This window comes from Triticum aestivum, chromosome 4A, assembly GCF_018294505.1.
Source record: "Triticum aestivum cultivar Chinese Spring chromosome 4A, IWGSC CS RefSeq v2.1, whole genome shotgun sequence".
Classification (NCBI taxonomy): Eukaryota; Viridiplantae; Streptophyta; class Magnoliopsida; order Poales; family Poaceae; genus Triticum; species Triticum aestivum.
Genome location: NC_057803.1, coordinates 410,430,353 through 410,458,184, shown reverse-complemented (window position 1 = coordinate 410,458,184; position 27,832 = coordinate 410,430,353).

Here is a 27,832-nt window from a genome sequence, read left to right as displayed (position 1 = left end):
GGCGTCACCCACCGTATAGGAAGTATTAGACCCAGACACGGCGCATAATTATCGTGGCGCTCCAAAGTCAAATTCTGCGTTAATGTATTCACACTTGGAGTGTAAGTCTTCATTAGTAGAAGATATACGTTACTTCGTGTGTTTGTACATCTAAGTCATCAACATGCATAAGTGTTAGGATGTGTGCATAATCACAGGACATTTGAGGATTCCAAGATATTTAGCTCACACCGCAACTTGCAAAACCTTTTCTCATCCAAGGGCTTTGTGAAGATATCTGCCAGTTGCTCTTCAGTGCTGACGTGAATGATATCAATATCTTCCTTCATGCCATGATCTCTGAGAATGTGATGACGGATCTGAATGTGCTTTGTCTTCGAGTGTTGAACTGGGTTGTTGGCGATCTTGATGTCGCTTTCATTGTCGCAATAGAGTGGCACTTGCTTCAGATGAATGCCATAGTCTATGAGTGTTTGCTTCACCCATAGAAGCTGAGCGCAGCAAGATCCAGCAACAATGTATTCAAATTCAGCAGTGGAGAGAGATACACAGTTCTGCTTCTTTGAAGACCAACACACAAGTGATCATCCTAGAAAGTGACATGTGCCTGCTGTAGACTTGCGATCCACCTTGTCACCAGCATAATCAACATTTGAGAATCCAACTAGATCAAACTCTGAGCCCTTTGGATACCATAATCCTAGTGTTGGGGTGTAAGCCAAATATCGAAGGATTCGCTTCACAGCTAAGTGATGCGATTCCTTTGGTGCCGCTTGGAATCGGGCACACATGCAAACACTAAGCATGATATCTGGCCTAGATGCACATAAATAAAGCAAAGAACCAATCATGGAGCGGTATACCTTTTGATCGAACTCTTTACCATTGGCGTCAGAATCCATATGACTCTTGGTAGGCATTAGCGTCGCATAACCCTTGCAGACTTGCATTCCAAACTTCTTCAGGCAATCTTTGAGGTATTTCTCTTGAGATATGAAGATGTCGTTGTGTTGCTGCCGTATTTGAAGACCAAGGAAGAACTTCAGCTCACCCATCATGGACATTTGATATTGCTCTTGCATCATGTATCTAAACTCATCACTGTATTTCTGGTTAGTGCAGCCGAAGATAATGTCATCCACATATATTTGACACACAAATAGTTCACCATCATATGTCTTTGTGAAGAGAGTGGAATCCAGGGAACCGGGTTTGAAGCCTTTGCTCTTCACGAAGTCTTTGAGTGTGTCATACCAAGCACGAGGGGCTTGTGTGAGGCCATACAGTGCCTTGTTGAGCTTGTAAACCATGTCAGGATGTTTTGGATCTTCAAAGCCAGGCGGTTGTGCAACATATACTTCTTCTTCAATCTTGCCATTGAGAAAAGCACTCTTCACATCTATTTGATACAGAAGGATGTTATCATGATTTGCATAGGCTAGCAGTACGCGTATAGCTTCAAGCCTAGCCAGAGGAGCAAATGTTTCATCGAAGTCAATTCCTTCAACTTGAGTGTATCCTTGAGCAACGAGACGAGCCTTGTTTCTGACAACTTGACCATGCTCGTCTTGCTTGTTGCGATACATTCATTTAGTGCCTATGATATTGTGTTTACGAGGATCAGCATGCTTGACCAGTTCCCATACATTATTCAGCTCGAACTGTTGAAGCTCTTCTTGAATCCATTCAGGTTCCATGAAGGCTTCATCAACTTTCTTGGGTTCAGATATTGATACGAATGTAAAGTGCCCATAGAAATTTGCTAGTTGTGTTGCCCTTGAATGAGTGAGTGGACCAGGTACATTGATGCTATCAGTTATCTTCTCAATCTGTACTTCATTTGCAACACGAGGATGAACTGGATGAAGATTTTGCTCTTGCTGATCATTGTCATCATTTGAATGATTGTCTTCGGGCTGAGCATTGTCTTCAAGTTGATCAGGTGCAGAGATGATAAGTTCCTCTTCAGGCTGTACTTCAGACGGTATGATTTCTCCAGTTCCCATAAGCTTGATGGATTCACTGGGTGGAATTTCATCTAGCACATTTGGCAGGTGCTCTCTTTGCGAGCCGTTAGTCTCATTGAACCGCACATCCACAGTTTCAACCACTTTATAGGGAAAGAGGTTGAAGACTCTGTAGGAGTGCGAATCCTTTCCGTAACCAATCATAAAACCTTCATGTGCTTTCGGTGCAAATTTTGAAGTGTGATGTGGATCCTTGATCCAGCACCTGGCACCAAATACTCTGAAGTAACTGACGTTTGGCTTCTTACCAGTGAGGACTTCATAGGATGTTTTCTTCAGAAGCTTGTGAAGATAAACACGGTTGATGACATGGCATGTAGTATCAATAGCTTCAGGCCAGAACTTCCATGGAGTCTTGTATTCATCGAGCATCGTCCGAGCCATCTCAATGAGTGTTCTGTTCTTGAGTTCCACGATGCCATTCTGCTGAGGCGTGTACGGAGCTGAGAACTCATGAGTGATGCCCAATGTATCAAGATAAGTGTCGAGGATGGTGTTCTTGAATTCAGTGCCATTGTCACTTCGGATGTGCTTGATCTTGATGCCATAGTTGTTCATGACTCGATTGGCGAAGCGTCTGAAGACATCCTGCACTTCAGTCTTGTAGAGGATTATATGCACCCGTGTATATCTTGAATAATCATCAACAATGACGAAACCATATAGACAAGCAGTAATAGTAAGGGTTGAGTAGTGAGTAGGGCCGAAGAGGTCCATGTGTAGCACTTCGAAAGGTTGAGTCGTTGTCATGATTGGCTTCGAGGGATGCTTGGCCCTCGTCATCTTTCCAGCTTCGCAGGCACCGCATAAGTGATCCTTCTTGAACTTGACGCCCTCAATTCCTATGATGTGCTTCTTCTTTGCAAGAGTGTGCAAGTTCCTCATGCCAGCATGCCCTAGCCTCCGATGCCAGAGCGAGTATTATGAAGCTTTTGCAAGAAGACCTACCGCAAGCTGTGGTCCTGCTGAGAAATCTACCATGTACAAATCATCTTTCCGATACCCATCAAAGACTAGAGACATGTCAGATTCCATTAGAACTAGGCAATGATATTTTTCAAATATCACAATCATGTTCAAATCGCAAAGCATTGAGATGGACATTAAGTTGAAACCAAGCGATTCAATAAGCATCACTTTATCCATGTGCTGATCCTTTGAGGTTGCAACTCTACCTAGACCCAATACTGTGGTTTTACCAGTATCAGCAAATGTTATGTGACTTTTGTCAGATGGACGTAAGGTTGAGTCCATGAGAAGACTTTGCTTGCCAGTCATGTGATTAGTACATCCACTATCAATAATCCATTCTGAAGTAGCTGGTGTCATACCCTACTGTGCAGTTAGGGGGATAGGCTTCACAAAGAGCATTATGAAGCATAATCATTTTGACGAGCAAGAGGATTATTAAAGCTTAGATCGAGGTTAGGACTGATAGGGCAAGTATCAAGCGACTCAGGAACAAAATACATAATAAGACCATTTGGGCATTTGATCTTGCACCCTACAAGATGTTTAAGGTCCCAGCAATAGCTTCAGACGCATTTGATTTTCGGCTGGAGAACTGTCCCTGCAAAAGAGAGTTAAGCTTTCTTAGCCACCCACATATTCAAGGGTGGCTTCGAAGCAATGAGTCTAAGTGCAACATCTGAGAACTTTGGATTTGGAGCCCTAGGAAATAGTCCTGCAGGTGGAGAGTAGTACTCATAAGAATAAGTAGAGTAGTTCTGGGTCTTATGAACATGGCGGTTTGATGAAACATGCTCGTATTCATAGGCCTGAGTACGGTTTCCCTGCAAAACATTTGTGTCAGTGCGACTCAGGTGAGTACTGTGTCTGTATGAAGCCTTTGGACCATATGAAGCCAGTGGTCTGGGATTTGTCTTCTTCACTTGTGGTGTCATGATGACATTCACAAGAAGATTCTCCAGACACTTTTTCGGCAGCCAGACTTTCTTCATAGGTGGCCCATTCCTGCAGTTAGTACCAATATACCTGGCAAACACTTCACCATTTTGATTTTTGAACAGTTTATAGTTTGCATCAAAGGATTCATCAATAATGATGGGATTAGCACAAGTGAAGCCATATAGGGTGGATGGATCCACTGAAGGTTCCTTTGCAGCAACCCATGTGGTTTTGGGGTGCTGCTCAGGTTTCCAGTAAGAGCCATCAGCATTCATTTTCCTTTCGAACCCAACACCTTCTTTCCTAGGGTTTCGGTTCAGAATCTACCTTTTGAGGACATCACATAGTGTCTAATGCCCTTTGATACTTTTTTACATCCCCGTTTCAAGCAATGTCTTCAACCTAGCATTTTCATCAGCAATAGCAATGGCATCCTCAACAGAGGGGTTAGTTACCACATCAACAGTTGAAGATATTGCAACAGTAGCAGCATTAGAACATCTAGCAACAGAAGTAGCGTTATCACGCCCAAAGCATTTAAGACATGGTGGTTCAAATCCTTCCTGAGCGGGACTGATCTGTTTGGCACGAAGTGACTCATTTTCCTTTTGAAGATATTCATGAGCCGCTCTCAACTTCTCAAGATCTTTCTTCCTTTGAAGATAATCATAGGAAAGCTTTTCATGAGTTGTTGAGAGCGTTTCATGACGACTTTCAAGTTCCTCATACTTAACATGAAGATTTTTTATGTCTTCAATTAAGGACTGAGATCGAGTCATTTCAGCGTCTAACAGGTCATCGCTTTTATCTAACAGTTTTTGAATATGTTCCATAGCTTTCTGTTGTTCAGTTGCAATTTTAGCAAGTGTTTTGTAGCTGGGTTTGGAACCACAATCAGAGTCATCTTCACTTGATGTTTGATAGTGAGTAGTGCGTGAGTTTACCTTGGCACCGCGTGCCATGAAGCAGTAGGTGGGAGCGGAGTTGTCCTTGTCATTAGCATCGGCGTCGGTGACAAAGTCATTGTCTTCGGTGTTGAAGATGGACTTGGCAACGTCGGCTGTAGCCAGACATACAACGCCAGAATCAGACTCCTCCTCAGACTCCACCTCTACCTCCTCAGAAGCAGACTCCTCCTCTGAATCCATTTCCTTGCCAAGAAAGGTGCGAGTCTTGCCAGATGAGCTCTTCTTGTGTGATGAAGACTTTGAGGAAGACTTGGAAGAAGACTTTGAGTATTCCTTCTTCTTCTTGTCTTCACAATCATATTCCTTGCTCTTCTTCTTCTTCTTGTTCTCATTGTCCCACTGCATACACTGAGAGATGTAGTGACCAAGTTTCTTGCACTTGTGGCATGTTCTCTTCTTGTAGTCATGAGCAGAAACTTCATCATTCCTTGAGCTGGATCGTGAGGACTTTCTAAAGCCTTTCTTCTTGGTGAATTTCTAGAACTTCTTCACAATGTCTTCAGGATCATCAAAACTGCAGTTAGATTCTTCTTTAGATGAGGAAACACCTTTTGCCTTCAAGGCACGGGTTCGGCAAAAGTTGGGACCGTAGATGTCTCTTTTCTCAGAAAGCTAAAACTCATGTGTGTTGAGCCTTTCAAGTATGTCAGACAGATCGAGTCTCTTGAAGTCAGGGCGTTCTTGTATCATCAGGGCTATGGTGTCAAACGAGCTCTCAAGTGATCTCAGGAGTGTCTTGATGATTTCATGCTTGGTGATCTCAGTAGCACCGAGAGCTTGAAGCTCATTTGTGATGTTAGTGAGTCGATCAAACATGAGCTGAACATTCTCATTGTTGTTTCTCTTGAAGCGGTTGAAGAGGTTGCGAAGGACACTGATCCTTTGATCTCTCTGGGTTGAGGCGCCTTCATTGACCTTGGAGAGCTAGTTCCAGACTAGCTTAGTGGTTTCCAGAGCACTCACACGGCCATACTGCCCTTTTGTCATATGACCACAGATGATGTTCCTAGCAGTGGAATCCAGTTGAACGAACTTCTTGACATCAGGAGTGGTGACACCTTCACCAGCCTTGGGAACGCCATTCTTGACGACATACCAGAAGTCGACATCAATGGCTTCAAGATGCATGCGCATCTTATTCTTCCAGTAGGGATATTCAGTTCCATCGAAGACGGGGCACACAGCGGAGACTTTGATTATCCTTGCAGTCGACATAGCTAAAACTCCAGGTGGTTAAACCGAATCACACAGAACAATGGAGTACCTTGCTCTCATACCAATTGAAAGTGCTAGTGATCGACTAGAGGGGGGTGAATAGGCGATTTTTATGAAATTCTTCAAAACATGGAAGTTTCGAAGACAAATGATAGAAATAAACCTATTACCATGGAGCGGAAGGTAGACTACACTAGGCAAGTCATAGTCAAGTATTCAATGAAGTGAAAGCACAAAGACTAATAGCAGCTAGGCGGTATGGATCAGGATGGAAGATAGTATGAAGCCAATTAGAACAAGCAGTCACAGAGTGAATACAAAAAGATAATGCAAACTGGCAATGACTTCAAAAGGACTAACTACAAATAAAGAGATGGGAATGGTAAAACCAGTGGCTCGATGAAGACAATGATTTGTTGGACCAGTTCCAGTTGCTGTGACAACTGTACGTCTAGTTAGGGAGGCTGAGATTTAACTCATAAGACCGCGTCTTCACCTTATTCCCCTTGAGCTAAGGACACCCAGTCCTCGCCCAGTCACTCTGGTAAGTCTTCAAGGTAGACTTCCAAACCTTCACAGACTTCGTTCACCAGCGATCCACAATGACTCTTGGATGCTCAGAATGCGACGCCTAACCGGCTGGAGGATTCACAGTCCTGAAGTGTAATAAGTCTTCAGATCATACAGACAGGAAGACTTCAGTGTTGCCTAACACTCTTTGGCTCTGTGTGTTTAGGGATTTGTCCTCGCAAGGAATTCTCTCTCAAAGGCTTCGAGGTGGGTTGCTCTCAAACGACAAAAGCCGTGCGCTAACTCTGAGTAGCCAACCAATTTATGGTTTAAGGGGTGGGCTATTTATAACCACTAGGCAACCCAACCTGATTTGTCCAAAATGACCCTGGGTCACTAAGGAACTGACACGTGTTCCAACAGTCAGATTTCAAACACACACGACAACTTTACTTGGGCTACACGCAAAGCTGACTTATCCAGCTCTGGATAAGATTTGCTCTCATTGTCTTCGCTCGAAAACATAGGATTTTGGTTAAGCATCACTTCAGTCATTTTGACTGGTTCACTGGGACCCTACTTAACAGTACGGTGGTTCCTATGACTCAACAAAGAAGAAAAGGAAATGACGAAACAACTAAGTCTTTGCTTTCCATAGTCTTCACGCGATGTCTTCTCTTGTCGTAGTCTTCAATGTGAATGTCTTCACATACCACCTTTGTCTTCAATGTCTTCATACATTTTTAGGGGTCATCTCTAGTTGGAAAATCGAATCAAAGAGGGACTTCGACCTGTGTTATCCTGCAATTCTCACAAACACATTAGTCCCTCAACCAGGTTTGTCATCAATACTCCAAAACCAACTAGGGGTGGCACTAGATGCACTTACAGTTTGATAGAAGGAGGGTTGTGAGGCAAGATTCTACGACAATTTCATAAAGGGTTTGTTTGGAATATTTGACTTGGTTAAATGGAAGTGGATATGACATAAGTTTCAAGATAAAAGAATTAAATTCTTAATCTTGTAACTCAAAATTTTGTGGTGATTTCAAATGACCAGAGAGGGTTCCTAGGGATCCATCTAAGAGATTTATTCTAGGATTAAATTCTATTTGAACAAAGTTATTAAATGATGATCAAAGAAGATCAAATTAAGGCGTTGATGATAAAACATCGTCTAAAATATGTTAGAAAAATTAATCCATCAGTTTCGCAAGAAAGGTTAGGTCCTAAGGTCCAACTTTCTTTTATAAAACATTTTTATATGTTTTACAAAATAGAAGGTATAGCAAAATTACTCAAATACACTTTCTAAATTTGAATCAAATCTTAAATTAACTAAGTTGAAATATTTTAATTATATAATAAACTAGATGTTCCAACGAATCCAGGGATATAAACTTTGTCGAATTCGGACATGCGGTCTAGGAGATATGATTTTCCGAAGTTTGGGTATTTTTCAGGAAATCAATAGGAGATAAGGATTGGGCTGCCACGTGTCACGATCCAATACAACAATACCTCTTCATGTGTTATGGCCCAAGTGAATCAGTTCTAGCGATTGAACTATGAGAACATGAAGGAGAGACTCGTCGGGAAAAGAAGTCCGACGAGGCGGCGGGTGGCTGTGGTGATAATGGCATCGTGGGGTTCTGGTGACGGTTGGGCTCCGGTGACCAGCGAGTGGAGGATAGTGAAGAGGAGGTTGGGGCGGACCTGGGGAACAATGCGGCTGGCTCGTCCTCGGGCGCGGTGGGGAAGCCGCCGGACTCGCGAGGAGCTCCGGTCGGTCGCGTACGCCTTGGAGCACATGCTTCCGCTAACCAAACTGAAATTTATTCATGTCAGAACGATGCCTACAATGAATAGAGAGGGATTAGAGAAGGAGAGGGTCCGGGTCACCTTGTGCTCGTCGTGGTTGTGCGCATATGGCTATAGCAGGACGGAACTCTGGCGAGGAATTTACAGAGATGAGGAGGGGGATATGCTTCCGAAGGAGAGGGCTTCAAACGAGGAGATTATGGGCAGTGTCCTAGGCTTTTATAGAGGGTCAGGGGAGGGTCAGACCGAGCTGCGTCGTGGGTGTTAATGGCTGCAGTAAAAGCAGCAGTTTCCTCATGCTCTCATGGCCATTAGGGGGTACCTTAAGGCGCACTACTGAAGGGGAGGGTCATGGGAGGCGAGGGGAACCGGTTCTAGAGGTTAGTGGGTGCGGGGAAGGGAAGGGATGCATTGGGGGCCTCATGGGGTGAACGCGAGGAGGAAGAAGGCCTCATGTACGTGTGGAGATGTTGGCCTGTTGGAGTTACATGGGCCTGGCCCAATTTGGTTTAGGACATAATTAACTAATTAACCCCTTTTTGCTGTTTAAAAAGATTATTTACAACAGGAATTAAAATGTTCACATTTACGAGGTTACTACTTAGAGTCTAGGAACAATACTTTCAGAACGTGATAAAATTATTTCTGTGCACAAACTTGGGGTTTTATGAATACCCAAAATGACCAAGAAATATTAAATATTTCCAATAATACTTTCAGAGAAGTCATATTATCTCCTCTCATATTTTATTTCAATAATTTGGAAATATTTAGATGACATTGAAACTCCAAATATGATCCAATTCAAATGGAACTCCTAATATTCAAAGAACTTCACATAAAATATTCTTCCACCACATTCTGAGAAAGTCATTTTATTCTCACTCCATTTTTATTTGTGGTTTATAGGTGTCCAAAAGAAAAGCAATTGGATTGAAATATTTGAAACAAGAATCAAAAGGTTTTAATTTCCCAAGAAAATCATAGCAATCCACTTAATAATATCTTATTATTAACATTCCAAAATTTAGAAAATTTTGGGATGTTATAGTGGTACCATAAGGGGCCACTTGACAGTCACCAACTCACCACGATTGTAAGCATGTTCCATAGGGTGCGGCACTGGTGGAGGAACGGCTCCATCGGAAGTGATTGGCCGCACAGTATCTTCAGTTGCAGCATTGACTTCGGGCTCCACATTGTCTTCAGCCATGACAGCGTCATTGGCTTCAGTGGTGTTGGTGGTGGCAGCCTTGTTGGTTTCAACCTCCATGGCTTCGATGACTGGAGGGTCGGGCACAATCACATCTTCTTCTTACACGAGAGGTTCACTGAGAGGGGGAATGACTTCTCGATCTTCTTCTTTGTCTTCATTGGCTGATGCAGCCAAAATGTTTTCAATAGCTGTGGCTTCAGACTCATGAGCGGTCTCAGAAGGGATGGCTTCAGGGAACACTTTGGTGATAGTAAGCTTGTGGGTTGCACATCCTCTTCTGGAATGCTCGACGTGGAGACCTGGAGTCTAGGGCCTCTGCGAAGCCTGCGATATGTGGGCGACGCCTTTGGTGATGGAGTGGTCTGTTCCATGTAATCATCATCAAGCACTGGAGTGGTGACTTGAGCTAGTGGAGTATGGGGAATAACTTCATGCAGGGGGTGTTTGGGTGTTGCACTTCCCAAAATACATCCTGAGTAATTGGTGTCGTGGGACCACCAATGCTTATGAGCTCACTGCTTGTTTGAGCAGGCGATGATACGGGTTTGGGTTCAAGCTGAGGAAGGACTTCATCATCTTCAACATGGTCTTCATGACCCATGTCTTCAGCTGTGGTAGAGTTAGCAGCTGGAATCTCTTCAGACTTTAGAGCCTCTGTGGAAGCAGGCTCATGGATCACTAGACAGTGCTCGCGGTTGGTAGAGGCAGGAAGTGCAACAGAAATTGGTTCAACATTCAGCGGCTCTTGGGCAGCAGCACACTCTTTTCTTGAAGACTTTGAAGCCTTTGTCTTCAACTTCTTCTTAGAGGGAGAAGCGTCAGATGCGTCATGAAGCTTTCTCTTCATGGCTTCAGCCTTAGCTTTCCTTGTCTTCTTCTTCTCTGAAGCAACTGATGTGACCTTTGGCTTCGGGCTAGTCATGCTGGCAGGGAAGACTATGCTTGGTCGTTCCTGCCTTGAAGATTTTGGTTCAGCTTCAGTAGCCTCCTTCTTCTTCTTGGTAGCCATCTTGGGGTCGATGCTAGGACGCCCAAGTGCATTTCTCTTCTCAGCCTCATTGTGTGCTTGCACACACTTCTGCACATAATACTTCATGCACTCACGTGAGCCTTTGGCTTCTTCACGCTTCTTGTTGAACTGGGCCTTGAGGTCATTCATCATTTGCTTGAAGTTTTGCACATCAGCCACACTGAGCTTGGCCATGTGCTTCTTGAACTCTTCCTTCTCATAATCAATCTTGCTTTTCAGCTCAACTATTTTCTGAGCTATGGCAAGTTCATTGGCAATGGCTCCTTGAAATATGACACTGATGTCTACGGGCAGCTGTAGATCATCAATGTTCATGCTTTGGTCTTCGAACCATTCATCAATGAAGTTATTGAGTATATCAGCATCAAATAGAGGCAAATCTTGGAAGATCTTTGCCTCTTGTTTGCTCTTGATCAACATCTCCAGAGCATCATCTGCGAGATCTTCATCACTTGACAGATCAACGGTGTTGTGCTCATTGCGCAGAATGGCAGAAGGAGCGAGATCATGCCCGGAAATCTTATTAGACTTCTTGGTCTTCTTGGACACATGAGATAGATCTTCAGACTGCACACTGGATTCAGGAGGTGCAGTTTTCAATGGCTTCATAGTCGAAGCTTTTCGAGCAGCAGAAGGCTTTGAAGCTTTTGTCTTCTTCTGCTGCTTCGGGGGTGCAGGTGCATCCTCATAGTCTGCATCATCAGCAGATTGATCAGCTATGGCCCTTTAAGCTGCAACATGGGAGAGAAGCCCGTAGAAGCCGTTGAAGGAGCCGATGACATTAGGATTGGCTTCATGTGTGCTATCCGGCCTTGGAGCAGACAGACCAGGGTTGAAGTTGAGTATGAATGCCTTTTTGTTCTTGGTAGCATACTCCTTTGCAAACTGATAATTGTGCTTGAATAGATCATCATCATGATACCATCGAAGACATGATGGGTCAGTATTGTCAGGCTGAGGTCCTCGGACCATGCATGGAAAGAAGCCTTGAGCAATGGTTTTAGACTTCGTCTGAGGTTGGAGTTTTTTGTAGAGAATATCGCCCCATGGGCGCTTGATAGCATTTTTCTCCACATACTCAGGAGTTATGAAGTGATACTTCAACCATTCCTCTGCCCAATATCTTCTGATCCATTGATTTTTGGACTTGCGCTGATTGTAGTTCTCCTTAGGATCAAACTTGTATAGTTCATAGAGATCTGGAGGCAGATCCAAGGTAGTATTTCCACGGTGTTGCCTGCCACATTTCCTTGCAGATTTTTCAGTTGCCATTATATTCAGACTCAAAGGCAGCAACACAGTGAATGGCTTTCGATGACTGGACAGACAAGAACTAGCTTCAAGAGATTCAATGTGATGTTGTAAGTATTCTGCAAATGAATGCAGACTATGAGAACCAATGGATTCTCCCACGGACATGTACCTGTGACAGCATTAGAGATGCAGGGGAAGGGGAAGAGGTCATATGCATTATCAGAGGATTTTGAAGATAAATCCGTTTGAAGACATTGACCTCATAGTGCGAAGACAATCACTTATTTGAAGTGAGTTGGTTCCAGATTTGTACGAATCTATGAATAAGTACAAGTGAGGAATCTAACTAGTTGTGAGGCATAAGTGAATATACTTGCAAGTTATGAGATGCCGAAACAAAAAGATCCAGATTTGGATGTTTAGAAACCACTTTTGAGGAAAGTGGATGGATTCAACCGATCGAAAAAGCGGTAAAAAGTGACTTTATTTACCGCACGAAGAACTGCTAGACGAGGCAGAACAGATGCCGAGCAGTCCAATCTCCCACGCCCTAACTTGGCTGCGGAAGACACCTACGGCAGCGACAAAGAAGATGAGGTCCGCGGCCGGCGTGAAGATGGCGTCGAAGAGGTCGAGGCAGCCAAGCGCTTTGTCTCCAGCGTCGACTCAACCCTAGCGGTGGCGCTAGGGTTCGAGCGAGATGGCAAGGTGGAAGAGGAGATAATGACCGCGCGGGTGAGTATTTATAAGGTGAGGGGTTGCGCAGCGCAATTACATAGGTGCCCCTGGCATTTCACATCTGGTCGACACGTGGCGTGCATTCATCGTTATTGAGAGTTGAGCCATGTCCCCACACACGCCTGGTTTGTTGGGTGGTCGTTCCGGCTTCTCTGCTGTTCAAGAAAAAGAGATAAGGCATTGAAAACAATTTTAAATGTGTGTCTCTATATCTGCAGCTGACAAGGACACAGTGAAGACATTCTACACGTGTCACCAGAATGCATATGAATAGACAGAAAGAATTTGAGGAAGAAGCACATAAGGGGTTAGGGTCCGATCACATTCACTTAGTTCAGAAAATGGCAAGTTTGAAGACATAGCTATAAGTGAGTGATGTAGAGGACAAAACACATTGTGAGGATAAACTCTAAAGTCAAATCAATGTTGAAGACAAACCAAATATGAATATAATGGAAACATGACGCCAAATGAAAAAACTTCGAGAAAGTTTGGTGGTGGTGTTACCCACTGTATATGAAGTATTAGACCTAGACACGGCGCACAATTATCATGGCGCTCCGAAGTCAGATTCCACACTAATCTATTCACACTTAAAGGGCAAGTCTTCATGAATTGAAGATATAGGTTACTTTGTGTGTTGCACATCTAAGTCATCAGTATGCATAAGTGTTAGGATGTGTGTCCATTCACAGGACATTTGAGGATTCTAGGATATTTAGCTCACACCACAACTTGCAAAACCTTTTATCATCCAAGGGCTTCGTGACGATATTCACAAATTTCTCTTTAGTGTTGACGTGAATGATATCAATGTCTTCCTTCATGACATGATCTCTGAGAAAGTGATGACGGATCTTAATGTGCTTTGTCTTTGAGTGCTGAACTGGTTTGTTGGCAATCTTGATGGCACTTTCATTGTCGTAGTAAAGTGGCACATGCTTCAAGTGGATGCCATAGTCCTTGAGAGTTTGCTTCATCAAGAGAAGCTGAGCCCAACATCATCTAGCAGCAATGTATTCACATTCAGCAGTGGAGAGTGATACACAGTTCTGCTTCTTTGAAGACCAACAGACAAGAGATCGTCCAAAAAGTGACATGTGCCTGATGCGGACTTGTGATCAACCTTGTCACCAGCATAATCAGCATTTGAGAATCCAACTATATCAAACTCTGAGCCCTTTGGATACCATAATCCTAGTGTTGGGGTGTAAGCCAAATATCGAAGAATTCGCTTCACTGCTAGGTGATACGATTCCTTTGGTGCCGCTTGGAATCGGGCACACATGCAGACGCTAAGCATTATATCTAGCCTAGATGCACATAAGTACAATAAAGAACAAATCATGTAGCGGTATACATTTTGATCGAACTCTTTACCATTGTCGTCGGGCCCCAATTGGCCTTTGGTTGGCATTGGCGTCGTGTACCCTTTGCAGTCTTGCATTCCAAACTTCTTCAGGCAATCTTTGAGGTACTTCTCTTGTGATATGAAGATGTCATTTATCTGCTGGCAGATTTGAAGACCAAGGAAGAACTTTAGCTCACCCATCATGTACATCCGATATTGCTCTTGCATCATATGCACAAACTCGTCACTGTATCTCTTGTCAGTGCAGCCGAAGATAATGTCATCCACATAGATTTGGCATATGAACAATTCAGCATCATATTTCTTCATGAAGAGAGTGGGATCTAGAGAACTAGGTTTGAGGCCTTTGCTCTTCAGGAAGTCTTTGAGTGTGTCCTACCAAGCACGAGGTGCTTGTTTGAGGCCATACAGTGCCTTGTTGAGCTTGTATACCATGTAAGGACGCTTTGGGTCTTTAAAACCAGGTCGTTGAGCAACATACACTTCTTCTTCAATTTTTCCATTGAGGAAGGCACTCTTTACATCCATTTGATAAAGAAGAATGTTGTTGTGGTTGGCATAGGCTAATAGTATGTGAATGGCTTCAAGCCTAGCCACCGGAGCAAAGGTTTCATCGAAGTGAATCCCTTCCACTTGTGTGTAACCTTGAGCAACGACTCAAGCCTTGTTCCTGACAACTTGACCATTCTCATCTTGTTTGTTGCGATAGATCCATTTTGTGCCAATGATATTGTGCTTGCGGGGATCAGGACGCTTAACTAGCTCCCACACATTGTTCAGCTCAAACTGTTGAAGCGCTTTTGCATAGCTTGAATCCATTCAGGTTCCATGAAGACTTCATCAGCTTTCTTGGGTTCAGATATGGACACCAATGCAAAGTGCCCACCAAAGTTTGCTAGTTGTGTTGCTCTAGAACGAATGAGTGGAACAGGTGCATTGATAATATCGATTATCTTTTCAATCTGGACTTCATTTGCAACCCGATGATGTACTGGACAAAGATTTTACCCTTGCTGATCATTGTCTTCATGCTGGTTAGGTGCAGAAATGATGACTTCCTCTTTAGCCTGTTCCTCTATATGTATGATTTTTCCAATACCCATTAGCTTGATAGATTCACTTGGTGAAGCTTCATCTAGCACATTTGGCAGGTGCTCTCTTTGCGAGCCGTTAGTCTCATTGAACCGCACATCCACAGTTTCAACCACTTTATAGTGAAAGAGGTTGAAGACTATGTAGGAGTGTGAATCCTTTTCGTAGCCAAGCATAGCACCAAAGAACTTGAAATAGCTTAAATTTGGCTTCTTACTAGTCAGGAGCTCATATGATGTCTTCTTTAGAAACTTATGAAGATAAACTTTGTTGATGATGTGGGAAGCAGTGTCAATAGTTTCAGGCCAGAAATTTCCTGGAGTCTTGTACTCATCAAGCATTGTACGTGCCATCTCAATGAGGGTTCTGTTCTTGCGCTCCATGATGCCATTCTACTGAGGTGTGTATGGAGTAGAGAACTCATGTGTCTTTCCCAATGTATCAAGAAAAGTGTCGAGGCTGGTGTTCTTGAATTCTGTGCCGTTGTCAGTTCTGATGTGCTTGATCTTGATTCCGTAGTTGGTCATGGCACGATTGGCAAAGCGTTTGAAGACATCCTACACTCCAGTCTTGTAGATAATTATATGCACCCCTGTGTATGTTGAATAATCATCAATGATAATGAAGCCATACAGACATGAAGTGGTAGTAAGAGTGGAATAATTAGTAGGGCCAAATAAGTCCATGTGAAGCGGCTCGAAGGGGCGTGTTGTCGTCATAATTGTCTTCGAGGGATGCTTTGCCCTTGTCATCTTCCCGGCTTCACAGGCACCACACAGATGATCCTTCTTGAACTTGACGCCCTTGATGCCAATGATAAGCTTCTTCTTCACAAGAGTGTGCAAGCTCCTCATGCTCGCATGCTCTAGCCTCCGATGCCAGAGCCAGCACTCTGAAGCTTTGCTAGAAGACATACGGACAGTTGTGGTCTTGCGGAGAAATCTACCAAATACAGATCGTTCCTTTGATAGCCTTCGAAGACTAGAGATTTGTTAGATTCCATAAGCATAAGGCAACGATATTTTCCAAATATCACAATCATGTTTAGATCATAAAGCATTGAGACAGACATTAAGTTAAAGCCGAGGGATTTAACAAGCATCACTTTATCAATGTGCTGATCCTTTGAGATTGCAACTCCATCAGGCCCAATACCTTACTTTTACCAGTGTTAGAAAATGTGATGTGACTCTTGTCAGACGGATGTAGGGTTGAATCCATAAGAAGACTTCAATCACCAGTCATGTGGTTAGTGCATCCACTATCCATAATCCATTCAGTAGTCTTCGGGGGCATGCCCTACAATGCAGTTAGGGGGATAGGCTTCACAAAGAGAGGTGTGAAGCATAAACAATTGACGAATAAGCATACTATCAAAGTTCAGATCCTTTTTGGAGTAGGTAGGATGTTTATCAAGAAACTCTGGGACGAAACACATAATAAGACCATTTGGGCACTTTATCTTGTGTCCCATAAGATGTTTTAGGTCCCCAACATTATTTCCGGAAGCCTTGGATTTCAGGCTGGAGACCTTTCCCTGCAAAAGAAAGTTAATTCTTCTTAACCACCCACATCTTCAGGGATGGCTTAGAAGCAATGAGTCTAAGTGCTGCATCTGAGAACTTTGGCTTTGGAGCCCTAGCAAATATCCTTGCAGGAGGTGAATAATACTCGTAAGAATTAGTAGAAAAGTTCTTTGTTTTCTGAACATAGCAGTTTGAGGAAATACAGTCATATTCATAAGTCTGTGTGTGGTTTCCCTGTAAAACATTGACGTGTGATGATCATAATTAATAGAGCATTGTCCCGAAAAAAGAAAGGCCAAAAAAGAAAAAAAAGAAAGGCCAAATAAAAAAAGAAATAAAAGTGGACAATCCTACTATCCTTTTTCCACACTTGTGCTTCAAAGTAGCACCATGATCTTCATGATAGAGAGTCTCTTATATTGTCACTTTCATATACTAGTGGGAATTTTTCATTATAGAACTTGGCTTGTATATTCCAACAATGGGCTTCTGCTACCTCTTGAGCACTTGCATTGGTTTTCCCTTGAAGAGGAAATGGTGATGCAGCAGAGTAGCGTAAGTATTTCCCTTAGTTTTTGAGAACCAAGGTATTAATCCAGTAGGAGGCCACGCACGAGTCCCTCGCACCTACACAAACAAATAAATCCTCGCAACCAACGCGATAAGGGGTTGTCAATCCATACACGGTCACTTACGAGAGTGAGATCTGATAGATATGATAAGATAATGTTTTTGGTATTTTTATGATAAAGATAAATAAAAGATGCAAAAGAAAATAAATGGCAAAGGAAATAACTAAGTATAGGAAGATTAATATGATGGAAGATAGACCCGGGGGCCATAGGTTTCACTAGCGGATTCTCTCAAGAGCACAAGTATTCACGGTGGGTAAACAAATTACTGTTGAGCAATTGACAGAATTGAGCATAGTTCTGAGAATACCTAGGTATGATCATGTATATAGGCATCATGTCCGAGACAAGTAGACCGAGTCCTGCCTGCATCTACTATTATTACTCCACACATCGACCACTATCCAACATGCATCTAGAGTATTAAGTTCATAAGAACAGAGTAACACATTAAGCAAGATTGCATGATGTAGAGGGATAAACTGATGCAATATGATGAAAACCCCATCTTGTTATCCTTGATGGCAACAATACAATATGTGCCTTGCTGCCCCTACTGTCACTAGGAAAGGACACCGCTAGATTGAACCCAAAGCTAAGCACTTCTCCCATTGCAAGAAAGATCAATCTAGTAGGCCAATCCAAACTAATAATTCGAAGAGACTTGTAAAGATAACCAATCATACATAAAAGAATTCACAGAAGATTCAAATATTGCTCATACATAAACTTGATCATAAACCCACAATTCATCTATCTCAACAACCACACCGAAAAGAAGATTACATCGAATAGATCTCCACAAGAGAGGGGGAGAACTTTGTATTGAGATCCAAAAAGAGAGAAGAAGCCATCTAGCTAATAACTATGGACCCGTAGGTCTGAGGTAAACTACTCACACTTTATCAGAGAGGCTATGGTGTTGATGTAGAAGCCCTCCGGGGTCGATGCCCCCTCCGACGGAGCTCCGGAACAGGCCCCAAGATGGGATCTCGTGGATACAGAGTGTTACAGCGGTGGAATTAGGGTTTTGGCTCCGTATCTGGTAGTTTAGGGGTACGTAGGTATATATAGGAGGAAGGAGTACGTCGGTGGAGCAACAGGGGGCCCACGAGGGTGGAGGGCGCGCCTGGGGGGGGGTAGGCGCGCCCATGTTCGTTCCGAAAATCACGTTCCTGAAGGTTTCATTCCGTTTGGACTCCGTTTGGTATTCTTTTTCTATGAAACCATAAAATAGGCAAAAAAACAGCAATTCTGGGCTGGGCCTCCCGTTAATAGGTTAGTCCCAAAAATAATATAAAAGTGTATAATAAATCCCAATAATGTCCAAAACAGAATACAATATAGCATGGAACAATCAAAAATTATAGATATGCTGGAGACGTATCAAGCATCCCCAAGCTTAATTCCTTCTTGTCCTCGAGTAGGTAAATGATAAAAAACAGAATTTTTGATGTGGAATGCTACTTGGCATAATTTCAATGTAATTCCCTTAATTGTGCTACGAATATTCAGATCCGAAAGATTCAAGACAAAAGTTTAATATTGACATAGAAATAATAATACTTCAAGCATAATAACTAAGCAATTATGTCTCTTCAAAATAACAAGGCCAAAGAAGGTTATCCCTACAAAATCATATAGTCTGGCTATGCTCCATCTTCACCACACAAAGTATTCAAATCATAGACAACCCCAATGACAAGCCAGGCAACTGTTTCATACTTTTAATGTTCTCAAACTTTTTCAATCTTCACGCAATACATGAGTGTGAGCCATGGACATAGCACTATAGGTGGAATAGAATGGTGGTTGTGGAGAAGACAAAAAGGGAGAAGATAGTCTCACATCAACTAGGCGTATATAATGCCCTCGATGCGGCTATATCTCCTACGTGTCGAAGCACAACTTAGAGGCATAACCGCATTGAAAGCAATGTCGCAAGTAAGGTAATCTTCACAACAACCCATGTAAATAGATAATAAGGGGAAAGGTACATAGTTGGCTTACACTCGCCACGTCACACAAAGTACATAAATAGCATTACAATCATCCAATCACTCATGGTCCGACTACGGTACCAAAATAAAAGATCAACCCCAACAAGCGACATGGTCCCGATCGCCCCAACTGGGCACCACTACTGATCATCAAGGAAAGACACATAGTAACGACGCGAGTCTTCATCGAACTCCCACTTGAGCTCAAGCGCATCATCTAGAACGGAGTCATCGGGCCCTGCATCTGGTTTGGAAGTAATCTGTGAGCCACGGGGACTCAGCAATCTCGCACCCTCGCGATCAAGACTATTTAAGATTATAGGTAAGGCAAGGTAATATGTGGAGCTGCAGCAAGCGACTAGCATATATGGTGGCTAACCTGTTCGCAAAAGAGAGCGAGAAGAGAAGGCAAAGCTCAAACGAAGAACTAGAGAACAACCTACGGCAAACATTACTCCAACACCGTGTTCACTTCCCGGACTTTGCCGAGAAGAGACCATCACGGTAACACACACAGTTGATTCATTTTAATCAAGTTATCTACAACCGGACATTAACAAATTCCCATCTTCCCATAACCGCGGGCATGGCTTTCAAAAGTTCAAATCCCTGCAGGGGAGTCCCAACTTAGCCCATGACAAGCTCTCATGGTCAACGAAGGATATACCTTCTCCTGAGACATTCCGATCAGACTCGGCATCCCGGTTCTACAAGACAACTTTGACAAGTTAAAACAAATCCAGCAACACCGCCCGAATGTGCCGACAAATCCCGATAGGTGCTGCACATATCTCGTTCTCAGGGCACACTCAGATGAGCGCTCCATACAACTAAAACCAAACCTCGAGTTTCCCCGAGGCGGCGCTGCACAGGACTCTAGTTTGGACCAACACTCAGAGGAGCACTAGCCCGGGGGGTTTAAATAAGATGACCCTCGGGCTCCGGAAACCCAAGGGAAAAAGAGGCTAGGTGGAAAATGCTAAAACCAATGTTGGGCATTGCTGGAGGAGTTTTATTCAAGGCGAACTGTCAAGGGGTTCCCATTATTACCCAATCACGTAAGGAACGCAAAATCCGGGAACATAACACCGATATGACAGAAACTAGGGCGGCAGGAGTGGAACAAAACACTAGGCAAAATGCCGAGCCTTCCACCCTTTTCGAAGTATATAGATGCATTAACATAAGAAGATAATATAATGATATCCCAACAAATAAACAAGGTTCCAACAAGGAACGATCTCCAATATTCACCTGCAACTAGCAACGCTATAAGAGGGGCTGAGCAAAGCAGTAACATAGCCAATCAATGGTTTGCTAGGACATGGTGGGTTAGAGGTTTGACATGGCAATTTGGGAGGCATGATAAGAAAGTGGTAGGCATCGTAGCATAGGCATAGCAAAAGAGCAAGCATCTAGCAAGCAAAGATAGAAGTGATTTCGAGGGTATGATCATCTTGGCTGCAAAGTTGTCAGAGTTGACTGGATCCTCGAAAGCAAACTCAACGGGATCCTCGTTAGCGAACTCATATCCCGGCTCTACCCAAACAAGACAAACAAGCAAAAGGAATACAATCAACCAGGTGCAAAGCTCAAACAACATGATGCAAACATGGTATGCTATACGGGATGCGATATGTGATGCATATGCAAGATTTGACAAGGAATGATTGAACCTGGCCTCAACATGGAAATCCAAGAGTGCCACTGGAAAGGTGAGGTGATTTCGGTTTAAATCGATATAAAGATCACCGGAATCGGATGCACGGTTTGGAAATGGCAAGCAAAACAAATATGGCACCGGTCTGCGATAAACAGCAAGTAGCCATCTAAATGCATCAAGATAATTATGCTACAACACTCAAACATGGTAACAAAATACATGTATGGGATCCACTCATGATGCTTGACAAAAGATGAACACTGAGCTACGGCCAATTCATCCATTAACAGGTTCAAACAAGCATGGCAAAAGAGCAATTGATAAACAGGTTTCAGACTTAGTGAAATTAACACAAGCCTGGAATTTCTGATCAGGTAGCACACTTTGGAGCATGGAAACTATATGCTACAGGAACTTAAAATAACACAGCAAGGCATGGCATAGAGCTACTCAAAGAGCTTAACAAAAGTCCCTTAATGACCTTGAGCCAAAAGGGATCAGATAATGCAATTGCAAGCATGTGAATATGGCAAAAACATAATCAGGTTACAGACTTAGAGAAAAACAGGAACATGCAAATCTGTTAATGAGTAGGCATGTTCACGAGCTCGATGCACTCACTACAGAGCAAGGCATGACAATCTAAGCACACACCCATCAAGAATACACATTATATAAGCTAGACATGGCAAGAACAACAACATGGCATGCACGGATCAACAACAACATCCTCGGCAAAATCGCTAACAAGTAGACAATCTGCCAGGAATTACGAAATAGCAAAAGTAGAGCTCGATTCACTCAAGCTACGTTGCTCCATAATTGAAAACAAAGACATTGATGGATATAGCACCACAATATTAACAAATCATCCTTACTGATCATCCTCAAAAGAGGCACGGATCACTAGGAAACAACGAATGCACCACTTTGCAAGCTTGTTCTAGTCACCACACACATCACAAAAATACATGGATAGCACCTCTGTAAAGATGGCAAAGCACATAACAAAACTGATGTAGCGCTCAGGAGCATATCATGCACACATTAATCATGGCAAAAATGACAAATAGCTATTTGGTGCAGCAGATCTGACAATTAACTCAAATAGCTCTCTTCCAACAGCATTTCGGGCATCAATATGAGCTCAAATGAAAATGATGTAGTGAGATGAAATGATGTACTCTCTGAGACGAACATTTTGATATGCTATACGCCCAAAACGGAGCTACGGATGCGGAGATATAGCATGATGAAAAATGCAAATTATCTAGGGTTTCGGGAGAAAGTCAACCGAGAGAAAATATCCCAGATCTAGATCCGGATCGGCGCGGTAGTCGAGGTTGGCCGGAAACACTGTTGCTCGCCGGAGTTCGTCGGGGAAGAGGTGGAGGTCCCGGAGAGGGGGCCGGGTCGCCGGATCCGGGCCGGCGAGGTGAGGGCGAGGCGCGCTGGGGTGCGGTGGTGGTGGCCGGAGTTGGTGCCGCGGCGGTGCGGCGGAGGTCGCCGGGGCCAGCCCGGGCGGCGAGCTCGCCGACGTGGAGGAGAGGCGGCGGCCGCGAGCGCGCTCGGGCGGCGCCTGCTGCCAGGCGGTGGGGCATGGGCGATGGGCCTCGGGGGCCCGACCTGGGCCTCCCGGGCCGGCGGCGGCAACAAAGTGGGCGTGAGGCGCGGGCCAATGGGGGCGTGCCACGTGGTGGCGAGGGTGGAACCGGACACGTCCGGCGCCGGCGGACGTTGTCCGGCGCGCGGAGGAAGACGGAGGCTAGGGTTTCGAGGGGAGAGATCCGAAATTTCGGGGAGAGACCTATATATAGGCATAGGGGGAGCTAGGAGAGTCCAAATAAGGTGCGGTTTTCGGCCAAGCGATCGTGATCGAACGCTCTAGATGACGGAGAGGGTTTAGGTGGGTTTTGGGCCAAATTGGAGGGGTGTTGGGCTGCAACACACACGAGGCCTTCTCGGTCCCTTGGTTAACCATTGGAGCATCAAACGAAGTCCAAATGGTACGAAACTTGACAGGCGGTCTACTGGTAGTAAACCAAGGCCGCTTGGCAAGTCTCGGTCCAATCCGGAAATGTCTAACCCCCACACACGAAAGGAAGGTAGAAAGGACCACCGGAGGAGATAGGAGCGCCGGAATGCAAAACGGACAACAGGAAAAATGCTCGGATGCATGAGACGAACACGTATGCGAATTCAATGCACATGATGACATGATATGAGATGCATGACAACGACAACAACACACGGAGACAAAAACCCGAACCCAAGGAAATAAAAATAACTTAGCACCAGAAACAGCAAGAGTTGGAGTACATATTAGGTAAATTACATCTGGGGTGTTACAACACTCCACCACCACGAAAGGATCTCGTCCTGAGATCTAGGACTAGAAGAACGCCGGGTACTCAGAATGGAGGTGATCCTCGCGTTCCCAGGTGGCTTCACGGTCGAAATGGTGTGACCACTTGACTTTGAGGAATTTGATTGACTTATTGCGAGTCTTGCGTTTAGTCTATTCAAGAATAGCAATGGGGTGCTCACAATAAGAGAGATCTTCTTGGAGATCTATGTCTTCGAAGTTGACGGTGCGGTCAGGAGTCTTGAAGCACTTGCGGAGCTGAGAGACATGGAACATGTCGTGCACATTTGCATAGTTTGAAGGAAGCTCGAGTTGATAGGCGAGATCGCCCCTCTTGCTGACGATCTTGAAAGGACCCACGTATCTAGGGGCAAGCTTCCCTTTGATACCGAAGCGACGAGTACCTTTCATTGGAGAGACGCGGAGGTAAACATGATCTCCGATCTCGAAAGCCAAATCGTGGTGCTTACTATCATAGTAGCTCTTCTGGCGCGATTGCGCTGCTTTGAGGTTATCACGAATGACTTTGCACATTTCCTCTGCCTCTGTGATTAAGTCATTTCCAAGAAGTTGACGTTCACCGGTTTCAGACCAGTTGAGGGGAGTACGACACTTCCTGCCATACATAATTTCGAATGGGGCCTTGCCCGAACTTGCTTGAAAACTGTTGTTGTAGGAGAATTCAGCATATGGAAGACAATCCTCCCACTTCATACCGAAGGAGATCACACAAGCCCTGAGCATATCTTCAAGAATCTGATTGACACGCTCGACTTGACCGCTAGTTTGAGGATGGAAAGCTGTGCTGAAGCGGATGTTGGTGCCCATGGCCTTCTGAAAAGAATCCCAAAACTTGGAGGTAAAGATGCTGCCACGGTCTGAAGAGATCACCTGTGGAATGCCGTGCAGAGAGACAATCCGGGAGATATACAGCTCTGCCAATTGAGCTACAGTGATAGACTCTTTGATAAGCAGAAAGTGAGCCACTTTAGTGAGTTTGTTGATGACAACGAATATAGCATCATTGCCACGCTTGGACTTTGGAAACCCAGTCACGAAGTCCATCTCAATGTGTTCAAACTTCCATTCTGGAATGGCAAGAGGTTGGAGGAGACCAGCTGGCCTTTGGTGTTCTGCCTTCACTCTTCTGCAGACATCACACTCATTCACGAACTGAGCAATCTCGTGCTTCATTCGAGTCCACCAATAAGCCTGCTTGAGGTCCTGATACATCTTCGTACTCCCAGGGTGGATGGAGAGGAGTGAATTGTGAGCCTCATTCATGATTACTTTACGAAGGTCACCTTTGGGAACAACAATACGATCCTCGAAGAAGAGAGTATCCTTGTCATCAAGGCGGTAGCACTTGTACTTGGGTTGACTCTTGGCAATCCCAATCTTCACCATAGCATCAAGAAGTTGAGCCTCGCGAATCTGGTCTTCCAAGGTAGGAGAGACTTGAAGTTTGGCGAGGAAACCTTGAGGAACAACTTGCAGATTGAGTTTGCAGAAAGCTTCACAAAGCTCGGGTTGGTAAGGATTGAGAATCAGACTGTTGCAGTACACTTTCCTGCTCAAAGCGTCAGCAATCACATTGGCCTTCCCTGGAGTATACTCGATACTCGAATTATACACTTGAATCATTTTGACCCAACGAGTCTGCCTGAGGTTGAGATTAGGCTGAGTGAAGATGTACTTGAGACTCTTGCGGTCAGTGAAAATGTCCAATTTTCTTCCCAATAAGAGATGTCTCCAAGTCAAAAAAGCATGCACAACTGCCGCCAACTCGAGGTCATGAGTGGGGTAGTTCTTCTCGTTGGGCTTCAACTGGCGAGATGTATAAGCCACAACTTTCTTCTCTTGCATCAATACTGCACCAAGACCTTGGAGAGAGGCATCGCAGAAGACCTCGAACGGTTGGGATTCGTCAGGAGGAGTCAGAACTAGAGCAGTGACCAATTTCTCTTTCAAAGTGTTAAAAGCGATGTCACATTTCGGAGACCAAACATACTTGATGTGCTTTTGGAGAAGGTTTGAAAGAGGCTTCGCGATCTTTGAAAAGTTCTCAACGAACCTTCGATAGTAGCTCGCGAGACCGAGGAAGCTGCGGAGTTGCTTCATGTTCTGACGTGGTTCCCAATTCACAATTGCAGACACCTTCTCAGGATTCACCGCAATGCCCTTGGAAGAGATGATATGCCCAAGATAAAGAACATCATGGAGCCAAAACTCGCACTTTGAGAACTTGGCGTAGAACTGATGTTCCCTGAGCTTATCGAGAACCAAACGCAAGTGCTTGGCATGATCTTCCTTGTTCTTCGAAAAGACTAGAATTTCGTCGAGATAGACCAAAACAAAGTCATTTGTGTAGGCGTTGAAGATGAAGTTCATCATGCAAGAGAAAGTCGGAGGAGCGTTGACGAGGCCAAAAGACATGACAGTGTATTCATATGAACCATAGCTTGTTCTGAAAGCCGTCTTGGGAATATCTTGCTCACGGATTCGAATCTGGTGATAACCCATACGGAGATCAAGCTTGGAGAATACTTGGGCACCTTTGAGTTGTTCGAACAGCTCGTTGATGTTGGGAAGTGGGTATTTGTTCTTGATAGTCTTCTTGTTCAATGGACGGTAGTCAACACAAAGTCGGTCCGTTCCATCCTTCTTCTTCACAAAAAGTACTCCACAACCCCACGGAGAGGAACTAGGTCGGATGAGACCCATTCTCTCTTGAATATCGAGTTGCTTCTTCAGCTCCTTCAACTCTTTAGGTCCGAGCTTGTAAGGACGTTTGCAAACCGGTTCCGTGCCAGGCTCAAGATCGATGACGAATTCAACTAGCCGGTGCGGAGGCATTCCTGGAAGCTCTTCTAGAAAGACGTCTTGATATACACAAACGACTGGAATTTGAGAGATGGCATCCAGTTCACCCTTCTCACGAGTGGCAAAGACAATTACATCCTCAGATGAATGAGTCAATTGAATCTGCCTGGCAGCACAATCAAGATGCGCCTTATGCTTAGAAAGCCAATCCATTCCGAGAATAAGATCAATATCTGAGTCGCCCAGAACAATAGGAGAAGCTAGAAATTTGTAGTCTCCCAACGTGATAGTAACATCCAGGACGCAGGTATAAGCTGTCATTTGCTTGCCCGTGACACGATTTGCAAGGAACTTTGCAGATACCAATAATCGCACTCATACTTCGATGCAAAAGGTTTGGAAATGAAACAATGTGATGCACCAGTGTCAAAACGAACTTTTGCAGGAACATCGTTAATAGGAAGGTTACCCATGATGACATCTGACGAGTCCTCTGCCTGAGCTGCATTCACCATGTTGACCTTGGCGTACTTGGGGTTATGCTTGACCACAGCTGTACTTGCCGATCTCACAGGAGGAGGAGGGAGACGCCTCTGATTGAAGCATTTGTTAGCTTAGTGACCCTTCTATTGGCACTTGTTTCACGTGACCTTTGAAAGTGGACGGTGATATGGAGCACTCGATCTTGAAGCTTGAGACGAAGTCTTGTTCTGAAAGCCAGGGTCGGGTGGGTGGGAAGACCCACTGCCACCTTTGCTCTTCTGTTGATACGACTGATGGAATGGAGGAGGAGGAAGCCAATACTTCTGCTGCTTAGCCACTTGAGTTGAGGAAGAAGGAGTAGCATCTCTGACTCGCTTCTTGGAAGCATCACACTTCAGTTGAGCAGCCTCTTGCTTCAATGCCATGTTGTAGAACTTATCATACCTCAAGGGTTCAAAGAGAACAAGAGCTAGCGGGATTTCTTCTCTGAGACCACCCCTGAACTGATATATCATGCTCTTCTCGTCAAGGACATCCTGCTTAGCAAAGCGGGCGAGCTTCTGAAACAACTTGTTGTAGTCATAGACAAACATAGAGCCTTGCTTCAGGTTGCGGAATTCCTCACGCTTGCTTTCAACCACGCTCTAAGGAATATGATGAGCTTTGAAGTCTTGACGGAATTCATCCCAGGTAATCACACGGCCTCCTCTGGAATCTTTGTACTGCTGGAACCATTCTGTAGCTTGGTCTTTGAGTTGGAAGGAAGCGAACTTGACAAAGTCCTCAGGCCTGACGTTACTGCACTTGAAATGCTTGAACAAGTCCACGAGCCAATCATCAGTGTCAGTTGCCTCAACACAATTGCTGAAAGTCTTTGGCTGGTTAGCAAGGAACTGGTTGAGTGTAGCAAAGTGATTCTGATTGTTGCCTTGGTTTCCTTGGTTCGTTTGGTTGCGCTCTTGAAGAATTTGCATGATCAACTGCATGTTTGCATTGGTAGCGGCCATCACAACTTGCCATGCCTCCGGAGGTGGAGGTGGTGGTGGCGGATCAGGATTCGGAGTCATGCGCGTTGGAGGAGCCATCCTAAACAGGTTGACATCCATTAGCACATTGATTGAAAAATATTGAAGCTGAATCCAACGAGATGAAATTGCAACATATAGTCTTCACATCCGAACAAATTGAA